The following is a 19,150-nucleotide window of genomic DNA, read 5'->3' on the forward strand; positions in this document are numbered from 1 at the left end:
GTAATTAATTTCTTAGCTACTACTTGTGCAGTTTCCTTTTTTTGTGGGGAAGGCCTCAGTCCATCCAGAATAGGTGTCAATGAATACCAGAAGATATTTAAATCCAAAAGTGCCAGGAGCAACTTCTGTAAAGTCCACTTCCCAATGCTCTCCAGGAGCTTGTCCTCTTAATCGAGTGCCGATATTTTCCTTTGGGATGGGGCGAGAGTTGACCTGTGCACATATTGGGCATCGTGCACTTACATCCCGAGCCTTTGAGGTTAGTCCAGGAATATAATAGTCTCTTTTTAGCAGTTCAATTAACTTAGTTCCTCCAAGATGGGTAGCATTATGCATCTGGCTAATTAAGGTGTTACCAAGCACAGCAGGGAGGACCAGCCTTCCATCTGGAATCTAAAGCCACCCATGTTCAAACTTCCCATGCAGTTGCTTCCCCAACTCTATATCTTGGGGGCTATAGTCTGGAGCCTGTACCAAGTGGGGCACAAGAAGGGGACCAATTATGACGTTAGTCCCCACTGGTTTTCTGGCTACTTCCTTTGCTGTTTTATCTGCCAAGCGGTTTCCTTTTTCTACCGCTTCTTCCCCTTTTTGATGGCCGGGGCAATGGATAATAGCCACTTTCTTAGGTAGCCAGATAGCCTCCAAAAGAGCCAAAATCTGCTCCTTGTTCTTAATTTTCTTTCCCCCTGATGTCAATAGTCCTCTTTCCTTGTACAGGGCTCCATGTACATGTGCCGTTGCAAAGGCATATCGGCTATCAGTGTAGATGGTTACAGTTTTATCCTTTCCCCACCGTAAAGCTTGTGTTAGAGCTATAAGATTAGCCCTCTGTGCCAATGTCCCATGGCTTAGGGCCTGTGCCCATATCACATCCCTGACCGTTACTATGGCTGCCCCGGCATACCTTACTCCGTCGGATACAAAACTGCTTCCATTGGTAAATAATACCGCATCCGGATTAGGCCACGGCTCATCCTTCAAGTCTGGCCGTAGTCCAGTTACCTGCTCAAGGTGCTGAACACAGTGATGCAATGGAGCCTGCGGGTCATCATCCGGGAGCAGCGTGGCAGGGTTCAGGGTTGCAGTTTTCAAAAACTGGGTCTGTGGGGGATTAAGCAACAGTACCTGGTACTGAGTAATCCGGGCGTTGGAAATCCATCTTTCAGGAGGGCTGCGCAGCATGGCTTCAACTGCATGTGGAGCCACAATTTCAATATTTTGGCCCAAGGTCAATTTTAAAGCATCTTTGGTCAATATAGCAGTAGCAGCTAGTGCTCTCAGGCAACTAGGCCTTCCTCCAGCCACTGGATCTAGTCTCTTTGAGAGATATGCCACTCGTTGCTTAAATAGTGGCTTTTAATTTCTGGAGCAAATCTCTTCCAAGCAAAGGAAAAGGACATTCAGGCATAACTAAAAACGAATTCGTGATGGTTCCCTTTCCCAAGTCAGTAATTTTTGCCTGTGTCCGTGGGTATGCCTTCCCTTTCCCAGTGGCTCCTTGAATTACAGTCTTTTCTTTGGATAACAGACCAGCAGTTTCTGTTAAAACTGAGTAAGTTGCACCAGTATCAGCTAAAAAGTTCACAGGTTTGCCCCCTACTTGTAAAGTTACCTTGGGCTCTCGGGGGCTCATTAGATAAGAGCCCTGACGCCCCTATTCATCTTTTAAAAGAATGAGGGGCCTTTTTTCTTCTCACCTCCTGGTTGCTCCTTTTCAGGGGACTCATTCTTCCAATGTCCTTTCTTTTTGCAAATAGCACATTGGTCTCTTCCTAGCGTAGGTTTTCTATTTTGGCCTTCTTCGTTGCTAGGTCCCCCTCTATGGTTAGGGTTTTTTTTTGTTTTGTTTTGTTTTTTCCCCAAGGAGGTCGGTTTCCTTGTTGTCCCACAAACATGACTTTTTGCACACAGTCCCTATTGTTAAAGACCTTCTGAGCTATTTCTAATAATTTGGATAAATTTTTCTCCCTCAAAACCTTCCAATCTCTGTAACTTCTTTCTAATGTCAGGGGCCGACTGGCTAATAAAGGCCAAATTAATGGCTCTTCTATTGTTGGGGTCCTCCGGGTCAATAGGTGTATATAAGCGGTAAGACTCTAATAGTCTTTCCAAGAATGTTGCAGGTGACTCGTCCTTAGTCTGAATTACTTCACTTACCTTGGACAGATTTATTGGTCTACGTGCAGCAGCACGGAGTCCCTGTAGCAGAAACTGGCGATACCTTAGGAGAGCCTCCTTACCTTGATCTGTATTTGGATCCCACTGGGGACGTTGAGTCGGAAACACAGCCTGTAACCTGGTCAAGTCTGCTGTGGGCTGCCCATTTGGGTTTGTTACTCCTCTAGCCGCCTCCCGCAAAATTCTTTCCTTTTCTTCAGTAGTGAATAAGACCTGTAAGAGCTGTTGGCAGTCATCCCAAGTGGGCTGATGGGTAAAGAAAATAGACTCTAAAAGGGAGGTTAGTCCTTATGGTTTCTCTGAAAAGGATGGCGTTTGCAATTTCCAATTATATAAATCACTAGTACTGAATGGCGAGTAGATGACAGTAGGCTCACCGCCACCTCCTGGAATCACCTTCAATGGGCCTTGAACAGATACTGGCTCTTTTCAGGGAGGTTGAATCAGGGGAAGGTGGCCTATGACCCCTAGACCGGGTTACAGGAGGTCCCGGTCCCTCCGGAGGAGGACGTCTACCCCCATTTCCATTATAGGGTGGCGGATACCAGTCATCCTCCGAGGGAGGTCCCTGCAACACCGGTGGGGGCTTCTTAAAACCCTGGGGTATGGCTGCCATTACAGTAACGGGTGCACGACTGCAACTCTGTAAGTATTTAGGGGCATCAGAAACAACATCAATCCAAACATCAATATAAGGAATTTGGTCAGGATGCCCAGGGTTTCCATAAATCACACCTCGAACCCGGAATGCAGTCTGCATGTTAAATGATCCCTCGGAGGGCCATCCTACTCCGAAGGTCGGCCAATCTAATTGACAAAAGCGCTGCAAATCAAAAGGGGTTACTGAAGCACCATAGGCCCTTGCCCTACGACGAAAATCTTTAAAGTTGTTAAGCATGCACTGTAACGGAGTTAGTTTGCCCTGTGATTGTCCCATAGTTTCACAATAAAGCACACGAAGCAAAACAAAACAAGACAGACATAGACTAACAAACCAGAACAGGACTGAGAAAACTGTCGTCACAGTCTCAGTCGACCGCCGACTTACTTGTCGCGTCCGACGTCCGCACGGTCCCTGGGCCCCCTACCAGAAACTGCCTCAGCACTCCCAGGATCGTGCTCCGAAAAGCAAGAAACCACAGGCGGCGGGCTAGGGCAAGTGCCCTAGAGGCCTCCCCAACCGCAAATGGTCCAACGCCCCGGTGCACTGATCAATTTTCCCACAACGAGAAGATCTCGCTGGGGCCTCCAAATGTTGTGTCCAGAATAACCAGACCCAACTTGAGTGCTCTTAACCAGGAGACAGTTTATTAGCCGGCGGCTGTCCTTGCAAAGGAGCAGCCTCGAAATGCCAAGATACAAGGTTTTTAAGCCCCAAATCCTATTCCTCATTCTGTCTTAAACACAAAGGTCCATCTTTCTCCTATTCACTACCTGTCAACCCACTGGTCAGGTGTGCAAGCGGGAAGTACAGAAGCAGAAAGCTTGTGTTAGAATGTTATGTTCCTATGGGTGATTGCCTATGTTCCCATGGACAATAGCCGGTGTTCCCATGGGCGATGGCCAAATAGTAATTTTCAGCTTATATACAATTGATTATTTTTCATGCCACGCAAGCAAGCAGGGTTACACAGGCTAAAATTGGCAGTTAGCGTATGAGCTCATTGTTACAAGTTTCATGATTAACAGAGTGTGGTTAGGGGTTCCAGAAACTAGGCCTAAGTTATGGACTTCCTTTGTCCAGTTTCAGGTTTTAATTATTCTTTAACCCTTTCACATTTCAGCAGGCCATTACAGAAGCGTGTTTCTGGAGGTACAAAAAGATAAAATTAAGAAGGTTACGTAGCCTTTTAGGATAGTAGAGGAGGGATTATTTTGGAGAAAAAAAAAAAGAAAGTGAAAAATGAAATGAAACACTTCAAAGCTATTTGGAGTGATAAGTATTGAAGTTATAAGCTCTCTTGTAAGATGGTCTTGTAGGTCAGTGAGTAGAAGGCAGCCTCACTGCTGTATCTGAGGAGGGTGTGGAAAAAATCTGAGTTTGGAGAACAGAGGAAATGAATATAAAGAAAGCTGAGCAGCAATGAGGGCCTAGTGAAGCTCGCAGTGGCAGCAAATAGAGAGGCATTTTCCCTCCCAAATCTTAGATAGACCAGTACACAATGTACATACTTGAGTAATACGTAAAAAAAGAGCTTGGGCTTTGGAGTCAGACAGATTTGAAATCGATATTTGATGCTCTAATTTAATTTACTATCAGTGTGCCCTTGGTCAGTTGATATATTCATGCTGAGTTTCAGGTTCCTAATCTATAACCTGAGGATAATACTTCCACCCAGTGTGATTGTTTTATTACCACTCAGGTGATGCGCATAAAGGGCTTACCAACTATAGTGCTATCTAATACTTAGGCATCTTCAAGTGGTGGCTGTGTCTTACCATAACTCAACACGATGGCTCTCTCATTGTGAAAGCTTTCTGTCTAAGGCAGTTGACAGCAGGAGTAATTTAAGAAATGTCGTACTTCCCCGATGCACTCCAGGACCCGCTGCAGTAATTATTGTTAATTGTGACTTACAGGTGATAATGGACTCTATTAAGTCCTTCTTGCCAATCTGTTGTCTTATAAGTTTAGACATTGATGAATATATCATAAAAATGAGTCTCGTGTTTGGTGGGAAACCCATTCTGGAAGTATCAGGTTTCTTTTAGATTAAAAGTAAGTAATCGATTACCTGCAGATAATTTTGGCTGGTCACCTCTTTTTGCAGAGAAAGTTTCAGTGGAATACAGCTATATTCATTCATTTAAGTATTGTGTAATGGCCAGATAGAGCAGTTGCAACATGGATTGTATGGATTGCAAATCCTAAAATATTTAGTATCTGGCTCTTTACAGAGAAGTTGACTTACTCTGTTCTAGGAATAATTCATTTGTATTTATTCATGAATAATTTCCCTCACTTCGTAGTGTGATACATGGATTAAGTTCTTCATTCATCTGGAATTTTTTATAAATATTACATGTCCTTTTTCTATACTGTTTACTAAAGACCTGACCATAAATATAGGCTCTAAAATTTTAATATTGCTCCTATTTACTTTTTACTTATCACATTTAAAGAATAAAATGTGAAACATTATATGTGCAAACTTTAGAAATGCCAAGGGACTAACCAAAAAGATGAGTATAAAAATGAAATTTATCTATTACTAAGATAAAATATCATTAAATATTAATGAAATAAAATTTTAATGTCTATTAATGATTCTGCTTCCCCCATTTACTTGCCTGTTAAGTTGCAGACACAGAAGAGTTCAAAATTCTAATTGATAAAAGTGGAAACAAAACACTTCCTATAGGGATTTTTCTTTTTAATGAGCTCTATGTTACCAGAAGCATATTAGGATCATGAAACACACAACCCCCTCTTTTCTATTCACCTCCTCCCAAGATGAACTACTTATTAAAAAGAATATGCTCTGGTGAGAAAGAGAAGGGATAAAGAAAGCAGGCCTGATTGCTGGTCCCACAAATAATGCAACAGAGCAAAGTCATCTAAAAGGTACACAGCAGAATTGCACAATAAATAATTAATCTAAACCAAGTGAAACATATTTATGTGTACCTATAATAAAATAATGGATGGCCTTTTTAATCTACTTTATGTCTAGCTGCCAGATATTTCATTATATTTTATATCTTAGTCACACATGTAGTTATCTACCAATAGAAAACTACATTTTCTTTCTAAAACATTGGCTAAGATGTCCCTTTTGCTAAATGGTAGGATCACTGAAAGGCTACATTTTACTTACACTTCAATTGACGTCGTTATTTAAAACCCTGATGTATTGAACTCTTGCACACCTTCGTACATAGTCTCTTTCTATCTCATGCTTCAGTAACTATAACTCTATATTTCTTTCTATGCTTTAAGTCAGTTTGGATAAGTGAGTTGGAATGACTGCATTATTCATACAAGTATTCATGCAATGCAATGTAAATTGGTTTTAATGGCACCCTCCGTAATTGTTCTTGGAGTTAGTTGGGTCTAACTTATTTCATGGATTTATTATAATGAATATCCTTAGGTTTAATGAAGAATTTTGAAGAGCAAAACATGTTTCATTGCAAAATGCCACATGCATATTTATCTCTGCCCATTCACCTATGAAATTATAATGTCCCAATTCTTACCTTACGAAAATGTCAAGTTTCCATCATATTAATGCAAATTCTGTGTAGATAAATACAAATAAATTGTTATGTAATTAAGTGAAGGATAAATAATATCATCTCTATTCATATTGTGTGGTTTGCCTTTCTGTTGTGAGGTTGCTGGCTGGGAGAGTTAAGATTTCTTTCTTCATTTAATATCTTTCTTAAGTGTTTTTTTTTTTCTTTAATCTGTGGACAAACTTATGTTTCTGCCCCCCAAATCAGCTAAAATATAATTTAATTTTCTTTGATTTTAGCTCTTTCTCATCATAGAAGCTAAACTTTAAAAAAATAAAATTTTTATGTTTTCATAAATCGGAAAAGAAAAATAAATGCATGCCAATTATTATGCAAGAACAAATATGCTGCCTTTATCCTAAATTGAGCGTTCTATATTCCAGACACTATAATTTACAAATATCATTCTATTGCACTTAAACCTCACCACAACTCTATAAACTAGATGATATATTTATTTTATAGATACAGAAAATGCTGTACACACAGTAAAATGGCAGTTCTGTGTAACGTTAGACACCATGCTTTGAGGCACTATGTCATCTTGACCCCAGAGTTCACAATGACCATAGTTTGATGGAGATAATTAAAAATAGATATAGATACAGGGAAGTCTGTAAGTTCAAGGTGAATATTGGTAAGTTGAATATGAGAATTCACTTTATATCTTCAATGTTTGCACTAAAGTAGGAATCAACATGATCTATAAAAAATAAAAATGGTGATGATAAAGATATAGATACTTAGAAGATGACACAAAAAGGTATAATTGAGCAGTACAGCCCTGAGCCCTGGGCAAGGGGCTGGGCTGCTCTTATCCCTATGCCTCAGGAGCACCCCTTTCAGGGCCTGGGAGCAGCCAAAGCTGATCATAAGGCAGGACTGTGTGCACTTTTTTATTTTATTTTTTACGCCTATAGCACCTGGTCTTCCTAGGTGGTCTCCCATCCAAGTACTAACCAGGCCCGACCCTGCTTCGCTTCCAAGTTCAGACATCCAGCTCATTCAGGATAGCATGGCCGTGGACCATGGCTCCACTGGGGCATGAATCTAGGACCTTCTGTGTGTAAAGCAGATGCGCTAACCACTGCACTATGTAACCACGTCCACGAATCTGTTTCTACATGTGATGTAGTTTCAAAAAGTGTCTACCTCAAAATCTTCTGTCTCCCTCTGGTGGCATGGAATAGCTGGCACTGGCAAACTATCTTAGCGTGGTGTTCTCCCGGATGCTGGCCCCGCAGAAGGTAACCTCATGCTAGGCAAGGTCCAGGCCTCGTGTTCAGCACTCCAGGACTGAGCCTGGCTCTCCAAAGGCTTCTGAAGATCATTCTCAGTAATGGCAACAGGCCCTACTGAGTATACTTTTTTTCTCTTTTGCTTCCAATCCATGCAATGACACATGCTACCCCGGATTAGTTTTATGCTATGTTCCTTGTGCCAATGAGACTGCTATTCTTGGTCTGCTCTGATCCTCGGTCATTTCTTATCTGATGGAAGGGTGGGAAGTCAAGAATGAGGCCAACACAGAGAAAGATCACATTCCAAGAATTTGAGGATTATGGTGTAAATCATCCAAGAAAAGTCATGGGTGGAAAATATACTATTCTACATTTATTCTCTAAAATTCCAAATAGCAAATTTAACATGTCCAGAAAAATAATATTTCTCAATTTGCAACTTAAGCTAGGAAAAAAAATGCATTTATTGTTATAATTATCAAGTCACAGGTAAAAGCTTTCAGAGATTCACCAAAAGCCAATATTCATAGACAAGGGATGAGTAATGATATAAACTTCATTGAATAAGTGGCATTAGGGAACTACAGAGACTAAAAGATGTACAGCTGGCCCTTGAACAACATGGGTTTGTTTGAACTGTGAGAATTTTTCAATTAAAACAGTAGATCTTTCTCATTCCTCAGGTTTTACAACCCACGGATTAACAAAGCTCAGATTGAAAACTATTTTCTATCTGCGACGGGGAATCTGCAGTTGGGAATGAGCAAATACTGTTTTGGATAGAGATTGGTTTAATCTGTGGATGCAAAGTGCTATCTACTGTCAACAATAGTACAATAGTCAGGTTATTTGTGGATTTTTGGACAGCAGGAAATGTTAGAGACCCCTCCTCCACGTTATTCAATGGTGAAGTGTGTATCATTTCTATACAGACTCCAAAGATCTATTGTGAGTTTAATACCAATGCTAATTTTTTTCTTGTGATAGAACATGTAAAATTAACCAATAATGGTCCATTTAACAGTAGAACACACAGAGATAATTCCTGAACTTGAACAGGAAGAGATGCTGCCTGGACTCCACGAAGCATCTTCATATACACTGTTTGGGCAATAAACAAATACATCAGTACCTCTTTTCTACCCTCAATCTTTATCTTGTCATCATCACCAAATCACTATGCCTCAACTGAGCCCATGGATTTTTGTAGAACAGATTTTAATAAAGTAGTTTATATATATAGAGACCTATAAAAATACCTATCTGAACCCTGTACACCCAAGGGGTAGTTCTGTAAAGAGTTGCTGTACAGAATGATCATGAAAGTCGATAAAAATATCATTAAAAAAATACTAGGAGCATGGAGGCCCCAGGTGAGGTTAGAGGGCAGACATTTGTGATGTCATTTATCTATAAAATTGTGAGATATTTTCTTCCCCAGTACCCGCGTGCTTGGTTGTTGAAACAGAAAAGAACAATCTTTGCTTAGATTCTGGTAAAATAAAAATAGAGAAACAAAGGACAAGGAAGGCGAGGTTAAAGACAAGGGAATAAAACTATGTTGTGGTACCATGACTGGATCAGGGGGAAAAAAAAAAACCCCTAAGAAAATTTAATGGTCTGGTGTCCTTTGCAATTTATGGCCATAGATATGGGCATCTTATTTTCTCTTGGCTTTGCTTTTTGTAAGGTTTCAGCAGTTACTTTATCTTGAAGCCATCCCCAAAGGTCCTTTAATCCTCAGAGCTCAGTGATCTCCACACTTATGGCATTATTTCTTCCTTCTAAAACCAGCTCGCATTTTTTCTTTCCTTGGAAAATTCCTATTTATCCTCCAAGATCTACTTCAAATGTTTAAAGATTTGTGAAAATGTAATTCCCTTTGCTGTGTCAGTTAATGTCTTCATCTTTGTGACTCTGCAGAACCTCCATTATATTACTTGCAATATTATATTTCAAACATTTGTTTGTGCTGATATGTTGATATATTTGTTAAATTATATCTAATTCATTTTCCTACTGTATCGACTCGATAGTTTATTGAGTGAATAATAGAATAAAATGTGGAAACAGAACATGGAGAACACGAATAATGAACCTAGTCTCTCTGCCTGTCTGTCTGTCTCTCTGGCCTTTTTTTTCTTGAATAACAGAGTAGAACTAGAGGAATGATACCATGCCTTCCAGTTCAATAACTATTAATATATGATTCCAAATACATGCTCTTTTAATGCCAATATAACTTCCACGAACACATATGAACAAAACATAAGAATATATTAACTTGAGATAGAAATACCAATGACCAGTTTGAATACATTTATATTAAGAAGCTTAACATTTTGAGAGGCACGAGTAATCAAAATAGAAACTCTAGATCTTTATGTTCTTTAAATGAAATATGACAATGCCTATGTCCTGTTACTAATTTATTGTTCAAAAAAAAATACAAAATCTCTAGTTTTAACAAGTTTCATGATATGTAAGACTTAAAATTTAGATTAGATATCAGTAATTGGATAAAGTTCAAGCTTGTTATTTCTATGGTTAATTTTCTAGTTTTAAATAGGAAATTTCATTTTAATAATGTGATTTTCTTCCACATATAGAGAGTGTAAGACATTTTATTTAACAAAGTTTTTCTGTTGGTTCCTGTTAGATAAAGTTAACTATATTTTAGAAATAAAATTCAAAATTTTCTATGATCATAAACATTTTAAACTGGCTAAAATGAGACTTTGTTATTCAAATGATAACTCTAAAATTATAGAATTTATAATTTATAGATAGTCAAAACAATTAAATTTTGGAGCATCAGAAAGAAAAAAATGTAAATATAATACTATATAAATAAGTGTTAAAGGAATATTTAAGCAATATTTACAATTATAAATGTTAACTTAATTTTCAAGCAATTAAAAAAAATCTCCAAAATGAAAATACATATTATTTTGAAAATGTAAAATATTTAAAAATTGTTTATATTTAGCACCTTTATCTTTCAACCATTGGTCAGTGTTTAGAATCAAAACTTTTATAAAAAATTAAATTTATTGGGGTAACATTGCTTAGTAAAATTATATAGATTTCAAGTGTACAATTCTGTAATATATCATCTGTATATTGCATTTTGTGTTCACCAACCAAAGTCAAATCTTCCATCACCAAATATTTGGCTCCCTTTACCCTTATCTACCTCCCTCCTTCCCCCTTTTCCTCTGGTAACCAGTAACTGTTATCTATGAGTTTTTCTTGTTTGTTGGGTGGTTTTAGTTTTATATCCCACATATGAGTGAAATTATATGGTTCTCAACTTTTTTTGTCCGGCTTATTTCACTTAGCATGATAATCTCAAAGATTTATCCATGTTGTCACAAATGGCAGTGTTTCATGTATTCTTATGGCTGACTAATATTCCTTTGTATATGTGTACCACATCCTCTTTATCCAGTCATCTATTAGAGGGTACTCTGGTTGATTCCATGTCTTGGCCACCATGAGTAATGCTCAATGAATATTGGGGTGCATGTATCTTTACAGATAAATGTTTTCAAATTTTGGAGATAGATATCCAAAAGAGGGTCTAGCTCCTGGGTTATATGGTAATTCTATTCTTAATTTTTTAAGTATGCCACTCCAAACTGTTTTCCATAGTTGCCGTACCAATTCGCATTCCCAACAGCAATGTATTAGGATTTCTTTTTCCCCACAACCTCTCCAACACTTGTTAGTGCTTGTCCTGTTGATGATAGTCATTCTTACAGATATGAGGTGATATCTCTTTGGGGTTTTGATTTGCATTTCCCTAATAGCTGGTGAAATTAAGCATTTTTTTCATATTTCTGTTGGCCATTTGTATGTCTTGGGAAAAGTATCTGTTCAAGGCCTCTGTCCATGTTTTTTTTTTTTTTTTAATGCACATTGTTTTCTTCTACTAACATATAACCTCATTATACATTAAAAAGAAATGGAGAAGATATTCAGAATTCAAAGATGGAAACAACATTAATTAATTTTTATATGTATAGAATTGTTCCTCACATCTTAATTTCTTTCATCCAGTGTTTTTTTGTCCACTTATTTTTTTAAACAACTCTCTGATGTTTCTTTCCATTTCTGTATTTATATCTTACTTTCCTTTTCACTTTTTTCTAGTTGATGTAATGAATATACCACATCTCAATTTTATTAACATTACCTTATGTGTTCGTAATTATAAATGTAGAGTTTTCTAATTATCACTGAGAATTAGAACAGAGCAGTTAACTTATTAAAAATGAAGAAAAACAATTCTTTGTAAATATATTTTAATACTTTCTAGTTTCTTGATATAATAGAGCCACTATGTATCTTCTTTTTCAGAAAAAAGCAAATGACATTTATATGGGTTATTATCTGTATTTAGAATTATTTATACTTAATTGTTTTCTCAAGTATTTGTTTGATTTTTCTTTTTTATATCCAGTATTTATATGTAAGAATCAGTTTTGGGTTAAATGGTATTTACCTTTTCATGTTTTAGCATAATGCCAAATTATTTGCAGGAAGCCTGTACCAGTTTATGTTTTTGTCAGTACTAGATGAATATCCAAATTCTTGCCCATTTTCTCAAGATTGGCCATTTTTTTACTTTCTTTCTTTCTTTCTTTTTTTTTTTTTTGCCTGCTTAGTTGTAAATCATATCTCCCCGTGGCCTTAATGTGCTTTGATCTCTTTACTCGTAAGTTTGGACATTATTAAATAGAATTTAAAAGTAAATCATGTTTCATTTTTCTTAAATAACTCGTTGTGAATTTCAACTATTTTTATAATAGATTGTCTTTTTCTAATTGTATTTTAGAGTTAATTTATGTTGTCTGAATAATGATTGCTTCACAATCTGTGCCTTATCTTTTTATTTTATTATGTCCTTTGATAAGTAAGTTTTTAACTGTTATAGAAATTTATCATCCAGTTTTGTATGGCTAGTATATCTTAGTACTTCTCTAATAATTTCCTATCCTAAGTTAATAAATGTATTTTATTATATTTTTTCAAAAAATTTATTCTTTAATCTTTCACTTTTCTGTGCTTAATCTATCTAAGATTGATTTTTGCATATAGAGTGAGTTAGGGATATAGTATTTTTTTAAATGTGAGATCATCAGATTTCTCAGTATACCTCTGTGGTTCCTATTTTTTCACATCTGCTGTGTTATATATCAGGTTTGCATATGTGTGGGTGTGTATATTTGTGTGTTTCAAAGCTCTTCTATTTCATCGAATAATTTTTCTTTCCCATAATCCATGTTTTAAGTAATATATTGTATGTCTTACCATTATGTAGGATGAAACCACCCCTTGTTTACTTCTCCATTAATGTTTTATCTATCTCACCCTTTATTTTTTCATATCAATATCAGTATCAACTTCTATGAATATAAAAATTAACAGGTGTTATTTGAATTGATAGATTCTTAAAACTGATTCAGTAAACAAGATCTCTCTCTCCACTTATTTAATTCTTATTTGAGTGTTATCAAGTAAGTTTTGCAATTGTATCACTAAAAGTCTTATACCTTTTTGTTGAATTTATTTCTAGATATACATAATAAATACTCATAAGGTAAATGATTTTAAAATTGCATTTTTCAACTCTTGCTGATCTTTTGCAATGCAATTGTCTAAACATTGTTCAGAAACCTTACTAAAATTTATGATCCTATGTCTATTGTTTTTTGTTCTTATCTTCTTACTTTATTGAACTATATAGGACATCTATTATGTCATGATTTTAAATTAGACTCTATTACATTAGAATACACCTTCAAAATTTCTTTGTAGTATAGGTTGTGAGTTCTTCTCTACAAGGATGATTATTGTTATTTGGAAGGCACTACACCCCTCAATCCACTTTAAATTCAAATTTTGATGTAAGGATTGACTATGAACCAAACAAATAATTTAAAAATAAATGTAAATTAATTGTCCAAACTCAGATGAGAGCCTGTCACTGACCACACATCGTCAGGAAGACTTTTTTTTTAATCTCTAGAAACAGCAGTATCTCCTTATTTTCTAGTTTAGGGAAAAACTAGCCGTTCTCTTCAGTAAGTATAGATTTCCTGGAGCCTCGTTATGTAGTTTTCCCCAATTCACCTCCAGCTCTGTGTCAATTCAAAACCTTCACCCATAGAAGACTGAGGCTGCCAGTTTCTTGGAGGCTTAACCAGTCACTTGTCTGCAATAATCACTTCCCTGTACTTGTCCTTCAGCTTTGCTCCTCAGTTTAGAACTCTTTTACTTTCTTTCAGGTGTATCCATTAAGTCAAAAATGTTTTTGTGTGTGTGTGTTTTTGTGTGTTATATTTTTTAGCTAACATGTTCACACATTGTCATAAAATTTATACTCCATTTTATGAAAAATCTTTAATATTAATTTAGATGCTGCTTATGGTTATGATACTATCAGTTACCTTAATTCAGTCAGACATTTTTATCTTATTCTGTTTCTGTAATGACTTATCTTATATTTTGTTTCATTTCATCCATAGTCTCTTTAATTTTATTGAGTGAAAATACTTGTGTCACTTTTAAATATATCTTCCTTTCTTTAACATATTGCTTTTTCTTAGTATGTTCTGCATTTTAAATACTTGACCCTTATATATTGCAGACTCTTTCCCATGACTCCCAGTGTATTTTTGATACAGAGATTTCAAATCGAGCCTAATACATATCGCAAAAGGCAATATATTCCTCTTTGATACATGAGTGACACTTGAATGCTCTAGAATCTGAAGTTTGAAAGCTAGTGATGATAATGTCCATCACCGTGTTCATTTGCCAGTGGACACAGGGAGATTTGAAAGGCCTGGAGAGAGCTTATCGGGGGAAACCTGTCAGTAGTTTTGTTATTGTTGTTGTTGTTGTTTGTATTCATTCATTCATTCATTCATTCATTCATTCATTTTTTGACCCTCCTTCCCCAGTAATATTCAGCCGTATCAAGAAAGAACTTGGCTGGCTGTAGATGCCTCATTTAGTTTGGTTGTGGTTTTTTGGTGGACCTCACGACGTGGCTGCTTTTGAAAGTTGTAGAAACAAAGCCTTTAAAGGAATTCTAAGTGCTGTCCTCAGCAGATGCACCTCACCTCCTCAATCTTTTAATTCAGAACTTAATGAGATTTTTCAGAGTATTCTATTTTATTTCATAACACCTTTAGGAGGAAGAAATTATTTACAAGTATTTTGGGGTCATTCTGGAAATAGGCACATCTCATATTTTTGGCAGAGATTTGTCTCTGATCCCTTTCCTTACTGCCCAGCATTAATGCAGGTTTTACATCTTTTTCAAATCTTTTTCATTGTTGTGGGGGCGTTGGGAATGAGATCGATTTGCAGGCCCAAGTTGCAATTTTTGCTGTGAGTCCTTTTATCCAATTTTTGATAACTACTTGTTGTCAGCTGGTATTAGTCCTGAGTTTTTTTACCTTGGCCGAAATGGCCTTATGAATTGTGCTCTTACACGCTATGCTGACTCTGAACTAGTGCCCTGGGTCTTGTTGAAGCACAACTGCTCCCTGTTTTTTTGACATTTCCCCAGGCTTATATTTTTCTGGTGCCCGTTTATTTTTATTGCTGTATGTCTTTATCACTATGCCACAGAGAAGTAGGTAGGCTAATTATAAGGGGATTTATCTTTATGCCAGAAGCAGATAGGAGAACAAAAAAAAAGTATATTTAATCTCTTGATATACCCTTCACACTGATAAAAATGGATGTCTGGTCTTATCAATTGTCACCTAAGAGCCCTAACTAAGTATGATATTTAGTATGATATCTTGACTCTAGTAATGTCCTCTTTTATTCATAGTACTGGTTCACTGTGTTTTCAAATATTGATGTATTCATAACTCATTTTAGTAATTTTTATTTATTTTTGTGATTGTTCTTGAGTAAGTTCTTAAGTAAGTAGATGTGAAGGTCAATTTTGATTACAATATAAAAAAGCCAAGCTTTACTCTCCTTATCTGACATCATACATACTCATCACACACACGAACTCCCACACATACAATAGACACACATGTACATATAGATATCAAAATAGTTAAAATATTTCCCAATAAATTATGAGTAAAAATAGTTCCATGAGATTAATAGTTGAAGTAGTTATGTAAAACAATTAATTGTATTTGCATTTGTTGTGAGTCAAATGTTTTCAAAAATGCAGTTGTTTCAAGAATTTGAACAAAGCTGCAGTAAACATTCTTGTACCTATTTCTTTGTGCATGTATGCAAAACTTTGTCTATTACCTATATAAGGGAGTGGAATGGCTGGGGTGAAGATTACCTGCATTTTCACTTTTATTGGATAGATATTGCCAAATGGTTCTTCAAAGCTGTCGTATCAATATTCACTTCCAGTGCTTCATGAAAGTTTCCATTATGCCACATCTTTGCTAATCATTGATAATTTCAGACATTCTATCTAATTTAAAAAAAATATTTTTTGACAGTCTCAGTATAAAATGATATTTCATTGCTGTTTTATTTTACATTTCTCTAATAATGGCTGATGTGGAATCCCTTTTTCTATGCTTATTGGAAGTCCTGGTTCTCTTTTCTGTAAATATTTGGCTTGTAACATTGTAAATTCAATTTTTTTTTTATTATTGAAGTTCTTAAAATAATCTACATTCTTAATTTTCTTCCTTGAATTGCAAATGTCATCTCACATCATTGACTTAGCTTTCCCTCTGGTTCGTGAAGTTTAATTTTGAATGCACAATTTTAATTTTAATTCAAATGTATCATTATTTTTTGTGCTTTTAATATTTCATTTAAAGAAAGATTTTTTAATTCTTATTTCACAAAAATGTTCTCTATCTTGTTACATTTTTAAGCTTTTATTTCTCTACACATCTGAAATTTGTTTTTGTGCATGTTATGAAGAAAACCAACTTTCACTTGTGCATCTGCAGAGCAAATTGTTCCAGCACCACTTGTTTAGTAACCTGTCCTTTTCTCATTGATTTTGATGGCATCCCTTCCCTAGGTCAGGTTTTCAGAGAGGTGCGAGTTTATGTATCAGTTCACTCCTACATTGTGTAGATTATTTGGGCTTTATTTGTACTAGTAGCAATACAATCTTTTCTTCTGTAATTTTATAATATTTTTTGATGAATGCTAGAGAGACTTTTATTTTATCTTTCCAACATAGTTTATACACTTTTTAAGATTTTACTCTTCCAAATGAGTATTAGGTTTTGCAAGGCATGGGCCAAAAAACCCCATATTGAAATATATATATATAATTTTTGGTCCAATTTGTTATATTTCTGACATGCTCTTACCTTATAATTTTTCTTTCTTCCTTTAACTACGAAGACTTTAAATGTATTTATGTCTTTTACAGATTGTTCTATTCTAGTTCTTAAGAAATAATTTTTTCATTTTATTATTTCTACTGACTTTCATTACGGTATTTTGCTTTCTCTTATGTTTTTTCCCCTGCTATGCGAGTCTAGTGTCTTAGATTGTGAAATAACTTTTTTAATACATGTTTATATTGGTTCTACTGGTTTCAGCAGTGTCATACCAAGTTTTATGGGTTAGAGTCCCATGCCATATATGTGCATGAATCTAAATCTCATACGCACGTGAGATCCACACTTGCCTCCTGCTTTCTCAAGGACAGCATGTCTATCTATGGCTGTCAGTGAACAGTTTGGTACATGTTAACCAAATTTTCTAATATAGTCCAAAGTATGTACTAGCTTAGAATTTCTTTTGAATTTATTTCTTATTTTAATGATTTTTAATCTAAAAGATCTTTGACAGGTAAGCTTTTATTAGTTACCAAATGTCTTAATTTGCTCAGACTACTATAACAGATTACCATAGACTGGGTAGCTTAAACAGCAAACATTTTTTTTTAAGATTTTTATTAAAATATAGCTAACATACAATATTGTATTACTTTCAGGTGTATGCTGTAGTTATTCAACATTTATATATCTAAAGAAGTGCTTTTAATGATGCTATTCTTTAAGGTTTTAGGGGGTGGCAAGTCCAAGTTCTAGGTGCCAGCAGATTTCGTTCTTGGTGAGGATTCTCTTCCAGGTTCGCAGATGGCCATCTCCTCCTTGTATCCTCACATGTGAAGGACAGAAAGAAGCAAGCTCTATCATATCTCTCCTTACAAAAGCACTAATCCCATCAGGAGAGCTCTACCTTCATAATCTAATTACCTCCAGAAGGCCTCATCTCCAAATCATCATACTGGGAATTAGGGTTTTAACTTATGTAACACAAACATAGAGTCTATAGCTCCAAAATAGCAGAATGATAAATTGAGTTGATGATTTTACTTCCAGAAAATATATTGACCTCTATAGATTATCAGACTGGCTTATTATTATATGTATTTTCCACTCAATTCTTTGTGATAAAAATGATAATTACCTCCAAGTATTCTGTTTACCACTGAGTTGTAATGGTTAATATGTAGATATCAATTTGAATTATATTATGAGTCATTAAAAATAAAAGTTCTCACTTAGCTAAAATTGATATAACTCAGACTTTCTGTTCTTTTTTCTTAAAAAAGTCTAGTCCCATGAAAACACAGACATAGTATCAGGATGCTTCAATAGAATAAATTATATTGTTTTTTAATTAAGTTATGTATTTCTTCATGATCCTTTTATTATTTCAGCATGTGACACTGTACAAAAAAATTATCAGGCAACTGTGGTTGTGTGCACAGAGTATTAAAGGTGATTTTCCTTTTTTAAGCTTGATGAACTTTAATAGGAATTAAAGACAATAAATTCCATGGACTTCCATGATGATTCCTTAAAATCAGACAGCAGACACATATTTTCTTATTTGCTTTGGCATTTTTCTTTTTTTTTGTAGTCACTCACATTTTACTCAGATAAGAACATTTCAAACAAATGTAAGATGTGTTTTCAATAACATACTCTATTAAACCCAAGATGCTATTTATTTGAAATATGGTGTTAAAGTCTGATATATCAGTGGGAAACAAAGTTTAGCTTATTAGAAGCAATTATGGATATGTATAAATGTGTATTATTATACATACATATATTTCCTAGCTCAGTCCACTGAGAGGCTTATAATCAAAGGCACCCCAGTATCAAGAAGCACATCTAGTGCCCAGATGTTGGTTTCTAATGCCATTCTTCAATAAAAGAAACTAGAGTCCCTGGAAATATTGCTGAGCCCAGTGGCTGAGATAGGGAATATATAAGATTAGCATGAACTACTTTACAGTGCCAGAATGTAAGGAACTGCTCAAGAAAGCAAACTGTTGTGGTATGTCTAAAGGTCACAAAGTGAAAGGGCTCACAAAGGCCAACGGTGGAAGAATGTGAGCAGCAAAATAACTAGTATAGTATTAGATTATAACACAAAATGCAAAATAAATATCCATGAGTTCATATTAATATATATAAATTTCTGAATGAATGAATGAA

At 35.6% G+C, this 19,150-nt stretch overlaps 1 protein-coding gene across 1 annotated transcript in view; it reads left to right on the forward strand.

The window, feature by feature from the left end:
• The window catches only part of CDH12 (cadherin 12), an 843,825-nt gene that overhangs the window by 267,255 nt on the left and 557,420 nt on the right, over positions 1-19,150 (forward strand). The gene's annotated exons all lie outside the window — the stretch shown is intronic.

This window comes from Pteropus medius, unplaced genomic scaffold (genome assembly GCF_902729225.1).
Source record: "Pteropus medius unplaced genomic scaffold, Ma_sr-lr_union100, whole genome shotgun sequence".
NCBI classification, from domain to species: domain Eukaryota; kingdom Metazoa; phylum Chordata; class Mammalia; order Chiroptera; family Pteropodidae; genus Pteropus; species Pteropus medius.